Below are 7,170 nucleotides of genomic sequence, written 5' to 3'. Positions count from 1 at the left end.
CTTGTGATTCCAAATCGTGTAATGTTTTTGCGACCGCATCACGCAATGCGTGGGGATCATTGCGCGCTCTGAAAAATTTCGGTTGCGCGTTTACTTTTAGTTCCAAATGTGCTTTATAGTTCTTAGCGCCACCGAGGCCCGGTGCAAAAAGGTCTGCAAATTCTTCACATAGACTAGAAACACTGCCTTAAGGCACAGTCTGGTTCACTGTGATTTACTATAGACAAGCTAAACAACTGACATGAATCGAAACCAAACAAGTTCAGTGCAGAAGAAGAACGAAGGACGTAAAATGACACCAGTTTTGTTTGTCCTTTGTATGTTGCAAGAAGGCTGAACTGTCCTAACACAGGGGTCTTTTGACCTGAATAGCTAGTTAACTTAATATTTTCGGCACGCAACAGAGGTGTGCCCAGCACTTTGTAAGTGTCCTGATTGATCAGTGAAACTGCAGCTCCGGTATCGAGCTGGAATGGCATCACTTTGCCTTTAATGTCCAAGTCTACAAAACGTTTATTGTCCTGCTGACGACAAGAGCGACTGTCTCGTGCAACATGAACTGACACTGGTACAAAATCACTTGCGACTTGACGGGAGTTCCGGCGATGTCGACGGACACTATTTGTGGGACGAACACAGTCACTGTTAGAGAGAGAGTCTGTGGGCGGAGTGAAATGAACGACATGAATTTCCATGGGTGAAGGTTCGCGAGCCTGAGTATCCTTGGTTCGATTCCGATTCCGGTGCGAAGCAAAGGGCCTGGAATGGCTTTGAGTTTCCGATCTGAGCTTTTTCTGGCAAACACTCTAAACATGTCCATTTTTATTACAGTAAAAGCAAATATCTTGGCGTGACGGGAAATTCTCACGCGAATGTTTAGTAGCGCGCCGCGGGCATGATTTAAGCACAGCATTTGCTTGCCGGCGCAGCACACATGGGTGCGAACTTGGCGGCAGCGGAGCTGCCGGGCGCGAGGGCTGTGTACTGCTCCGTGCAGCTCTGAAGGTATAGATCTCCGTCTGCAGGCCACAAGTGGCCCTATCGGGACCATCTGACCACCGTGTCATCCTCAGATTAGGATGCGGATAGGAGGGGCGTGTGGTCAGCACACCGCTCTCCCGTTCGTTATGATGGTTTTCTGTGACCGGAGCCGCTACTATTCGGTCGAGTAGCTCCTCAATTGGCATCACGAGGCTGAGTGCAGCCCGAAAAATGGCAACAGTGCATGGCGGCCGGGATGGTCACCCATTCAAGTGCCGGCCACGTCCGACAGCGCTTAACTTCGGTGATCTGACGGGAACCAGTGCATCCACTGCGGCAAGGCCGTTGCCCTCTGAAGGTATAGTCATATATATTAAAAATTCAAGAATCATGTATTTAAACAACCTGTACAATGCTTTATTGACTGTGGCAGAGACACGCAGTCATTGGTGTCCACATATCAGGCATTCTGCGCGTGCACATTGCGAATACAAATCAATTAGAACAGTGTACGGATGTCTACGTTTATACAACACAAAAATATGCATCTGAAGACAATATAAGTGCAAAATCTGTGAAGGCTGAATTTACTGTAGGAATGACTGCATATGTAAATTTTTGAAAACAGTTACAAGTCATTTTCAACTTCTCTCTCCATAATGAACAGTCCATTAAATTTCGGGCATGCAGCCGCGCAAATAAAATTTCCTCCACTGATATTTCGGCCGCGTATCGTCCGGCCTACCTCAGAGTGAGTCACAAGACTCAGGACCAGATGACAAGCACGGCCTTATATGCTCCACCGCGCTGGTACTGCACAAACAACACGCACCATTCAAGAGAGATGTGTGGAGCATCGAAGATACACATGCTTATCACAGCCAGAAAAGTCAGATGTGGCAGAACATTGTACTGAAACAGCACATTCCATGAATTACAGTGATGTGAATCTGTCATCAAGGAAGTTATAGAGATTAGGTTAGACAATAATTTAATAAATAAAGATAATGGTTTTAATTTTGACAAAGCATGGAATCCGGCTCTTGGGGTAATTAAACTGCAGAGAAATCGTCATGGTGTCACCACCGCCGATCGTACATCGATAAGCGAATCGCATGTCTATACGCTTTCGCCACGGGCGGCGCATGTGTAAGCGTTTTTCTTTGTCGCCGATCAGCATCTGTGACCCGCATGCGCAGGTGGAGCATATAAGGCTGTGTGCCCGAAATTTAATGGACTATTTACAAGTCACATTTTTTTTTTAAATTTATAATTTACTGGTTTCGCTCTTCAAATTAATAAGAGAATCAACAGAATATGTAGCATTAAATATTGCATTAAAATTGGTTGGCAGCTCTAAAGATTAATTCTGTAGTGTAGTACTTAAGTTTAAAGTACGTTTAAAGTACAGTAGTAAATGATGACACTGACAGCACCAAAGATTAAATTATAATATATTAAATTTAATATATGGCGCTGTTAGTGTCATCGTTTACTACTGTACTTTAAACCTACTTCAAATGACGGTTTATGTGCTATAGCATAGCCAGCTTAATCTATAGAGCTGTCAGCCAACTTTAAACTGTACATTATAATGGTGCTCTTGTTCATTTGAAGAGTGAACCAATATATAAGAAATACAAAGTGCGGCTTTTTGGTGTTTTCAAAACCTTACTTTTAACATTCGCTCCTCTACAGGCAATGCCTGCTGTTGGCTGTATATGTAATTACACCTATAGTCCAGAGCACACTACAGGCCAAATTCAAGGCATGTAGAAAAGAATTATTTAGACAACAATGTAAAACTGAGAGATGTATTGATTATTTATATATATATATATATATATATATATATATAATGAATACTTTTTTCAAAGGAACTTACAATTTTTAATGCTTGTATTCAGACATACAGATGACTAGCATCATTTGACTGCTGCATGTAAATATACATCATAGTAATAAAAGTCACAGTTTTTTTACAATCTTATTACATGTGACAGCAGTTGATTTCTGAGATCGACAATATTGCCACTACCTCTACCACAAAGTTTTATATATAATATTTGCACTGTATGGGGACTAAAAGCCACAGGTGAGGGAGAAAGAACCACACATACATCCATTGACATGCACATGTACAAGCACAAATAGTGTAATAATATACAATATTGAAGCACACATTGTGTTCAGTCACTTACATCCATACACACAAACACGTAACTATGACAAACACGTAATCTATTCAGGGTAAACTTCAATAAAACCATCAGACTGCAGGGATGGATTCCTGATTGGAAATGGAGGAAGAGAGGTGCTATTAACATGTGTCCAGAAATGGATGGTGTGTGTGGAAAGACCACAAATCATCTCAAAACTCGTTACAGAGCTTCATTGCATCCACACCACAACAGATGTTCATAGTGGCATCCACGGTAGGGGTTCTCATGTAGTATACACATAATAATACTTTGTCTTACACCGTGTTGGTGGGCACTTACCTAGAGCTTGTACTAAGCTTTATCAATATCATATCGAACCTGGTCCTTCAAATGTAGTGTACACACAGTCTCCCACCTCCCTGCATATTTGTCTGTGTGACAGGACCCATGATCACACAAACGCTCAAAAAGGGATTGAAAAGTTGTGCGACATGGTTGGTGTCTCTGTGTGTACTTGTTTTGGTATAGCCATGCTGTCTATCGACCGTTTCCATCCACTTGGCCATACACAACCACCATGTTGGTTTGTTCCCGACACAAATACTGGACCATTCTTCTGCTTACAGTACACTGCAACGGCCTGCAACACACAAAGAACATATGGCACATGGTCAGAGGAGCTGTACTTCGTCATTGCCATCTACTATGGCAACGATGCATTTCCAGACATGTGTTCATAGGACTGGACCTTTTTTCCTCCACTTCCAGTCAGGAACCTGTTCTGGCAGTTTTTTGGCTTTATTAATATCCACCCTGTATATTACACACACACACACACACACACACACACACACACACATTAATAAACACTTGCTGCACCTTATGTAGAGATGCATCACCTCTGCACAGACAGACCTGATAGCCTTTGATCATAATAGTTGATGAGGCAGCATGATGCACGCCTTTAGCCTGCCTCTGAGTGGCACCTGCATCTATACAGTATGCATACATTTTTGATCTAAGCCCCACAATCTCACAATCTGCTAGCAGTTTACCTCGCTTTTCTTCATACTGATATCCTTCTTGTTCAGAGTTCTTAAGCTGTAAGAATTATCAGCCGCATATCCAGACATTTCAAGTTCCTTGCAACTGTATTTAATTAATTCATATGGATTGCAAACTTTTAGCCAGTAGATGAAGTTGTTCCATATACCCTTATAAAGTAATTTGGGATTAGCGGAGTTTGGTTTTACAAACTCGTACTGGAATCGTTATATGTGGAGTTTGGAGGGCCCAGAATACACAAACCGATACAGCCAGGCGCTGTGAACTCCACTGACACCCTAACCATCTGCCCAGCAACTAGACCTTCAGTGAAGATTGTGGCCTGCTTAAAATTATAGCTGCCGTCGTAAGGTGTTGTACAGTAACACTCATTCCAACAGTAAACGAAATTAATTTCGGGCTGGTTTCTAACATACTTCGTGGTTTTGTCGAACTTTGAATTACTTTTAAATTTATATATTTTTTAAGTATTACACATCATGAGAGACCTCCTTTTGGTATTAACATCAGTGTACTCCTTCAACCTCTGATGCTGCTTGAACGTTTCTACAGTGCTGAACGTATCTGTGATTATTCCCCACTGTTGCCGTCAGCGTGGGGAACGGACTATTTCGCGGGACTAGATGCCCTGGCCATAGCGCCAAGTTTCTCTGCACATCGTTCAAGTAGATGGGATATTACAGGTCAGCCTCCGGGACATATCCGTCGTCAGCGTCAGCCAAATCCTGACTCTTATCTTTCAGTCTGACGACTCGATCTCTGGACAACCTTTAGAACCCTTCAAGCAGCTGACTTCGTAGCAGGACATGCCCGTAGAGCAAGTAAAGGACGTAGCTCAAATCGTCAGATGGCCTGTTCTCTTCCTCATTCATTTGTGGGTTATACTCCTTGGCATGCCCGTGTACTCACTGCCAAAATCCCCCACGAATCGTATATTCGAAAGAGAGCAACTTATCAAAAGTTTAATGCTTTAACGTTGCGTCCCATTAAATCACTAGTATGATGTAACAGAAGGTGGATCCAGAGAGTATGTGACTGGGCACATACTTTGGAATTTCTCAAAACTGTATGGGAGCAAGTTCTCAGCTGTCTCCATGTATTATTTAACATACCCCTCTAAATCAGAGATGATGAACTCACGCCAAACATTCACCACATGCCCATACTCTGCGTCCAGTGTGTCAGAACCTGTGAGTTTGCTGATGAAAGAGGTTATATCGGGGAAAGTGGTTTCACAAGGTCTCTCCATCACACTCGTGTATTTGCATGGGAATTTCTCCTTCCTAAAAAGTTTAAACCTTTCTTCATTGGCTATATTACTCTGGTGATATGAATATCTTCTTGATGCATTGTTTCAGAAAGGCCCTAAAGAGATGCATGCATGAATCGTAATGAATCCAGGAAAATGAACACTGTTCTTAGTGTGATTCGTTTCCAGAACTAAATGTACTTTTCTGCATTGTCAGGTATGACACTGACCTTATCATTCTTCAACCCAAAATCACCCAAGTGCTCAGGCAGCAGTGAGCATCATAACGATTTTGGAAGAAGATGGGTATATGTTGCGGCAGATAGTATTTCAAGCTGCATGCATTGTGAGCTGTGTGGTGGAACTTCTTTATGTGGAGTTCTCGCTTTTATATCCAGTGGTAGTCCACGAATTTGACATGCAGCTCCCTACTCATATAAGACATCGTTCTCCTGCGATTTGATCGCTGGAATGTTTTTGCCATAAAGAGCATCAAGTTTTTAAGCTCAGAGAACAATCATTTCAAAGAATTATCCTCAGAATAGGATTCAAATTTGGTGAGACTGTAGTTATTTGAGCGTACAGTACATGTCATTTTATGAAAGTGGGATTACATTCACAACACACAACAGGAACTAGTAAGCATTCAAAATTAGTCAGTACGTACAACCAAGGGACTACATTCCAGGTGGTGGCCTTTCATAAGCGATTTTAAGAATTTCTTATCCTCGGTGGGCATTTCCACATGTACCAGTTCCTGGCTTGAGTATTCTCACGCTTAGTAAAGGAGTTAAGGTGTGTATGGCAAAAATGTCTTCCGCCACACTGTTTTGACAACTGCGAGGAATGAGGGTGGTACGTGTTCTTGATCCAGATATTGTGATGCTTCTCATCATTGAACGGTAGTAGTAAATCTATGGGTTGTGGCACTGGCTGGTTGCTTTGGAAAAGTAGAGAGGTCAGACTACTTTATGCCTCACATCTCCGGCTTTCTTTTTGTCTCATCTACACCCAGACCGTAAACATGAACCATAAGATCAGGATTCTGTCTTTTTGCTTTTGGGAATGTTGTAGGATACCAGGGACTGAAGTTATAATGCCCACAAATGTCAGTTGTTTCATATGTATCCGTAATAAAAGTGTGTTTAGGGTAGTTTCTATTGGAAGCCCGAAGCGGCCTTTGCAAAGCAAGATTCATCCCCGTTTTTAGTATTCTGGGCATTGGTACAAGCCTTTTTAGCAGCAATATCTCCCAGAAGAGGGATGAAACTGGACCCTAACCCCATTACTGAGATCAAAAGCGTGGTTACATATCGAGGCGGAATAAACAGTCGTATGCAGCGTATTGCCATACCTTCTTTCCCGCATATTAGTAAAAGGGACAGAAGTACACTCTCATTAAAATTTCCACACAATTCTGCAATTTACTCGCCCCGCTATATCAGACCATCCTTCATTTAATTCCGAGAATGCATTTCTGTGCAGCATTGCTGCTCTATTTGCGGGGAGGGGAGGGGTTGGGGTGGGGGGTGCATCATCTCACAGTGTAGGATTGCTTTTCACCTGCTGGCGCTGGTCGCTCATGATCTCCGCTCCATTTCCATGACTGCCTGGCAAGCACAAAGGAAGATAGCCGCAAGTCGATATCCTGCATTAGTGTTAGCAGTGTGGGATTGCAAGATCCTATCCCTATAACTACCACCAACCACAGAG

General features: G+C 42.6%; 1 pseudogene; it reads right to left on the bottom strand.

The window, feature by feature from the left end:
• Positions 1 to 1,213: 1,213 nt before the first annotated feature.
• LOC126254302 (5S ribosomal RNA) lies at positions 1,214 to 1,331 on the bottom strand (annotated as a pseudogene).
• Between the last annotated feature and the right edge of the window lie 5,839 nt (positions 1,332 to 7,170).

Source organism: Schistocerca nitens, chromosome 4, assembly GCF_023898315.1.
Source record: "Schistocerca nitens isolate TAMUIC-IGC-003100 chromosome 4, iqSchNite1.1, whole genome shotgun sequence".
Taxonomy (NCBI): domain Eukaryota; kingdom Metazoa; phylum Arthropoda; class Insecta; order Orthoptera; family Acrididae; genus Schistocerca; species Schistocerca nitens.
Note: the sequence above shows the minus strand (reverse complement) of the source record. Positions and strands in the feature narration are given on the sequence as shown.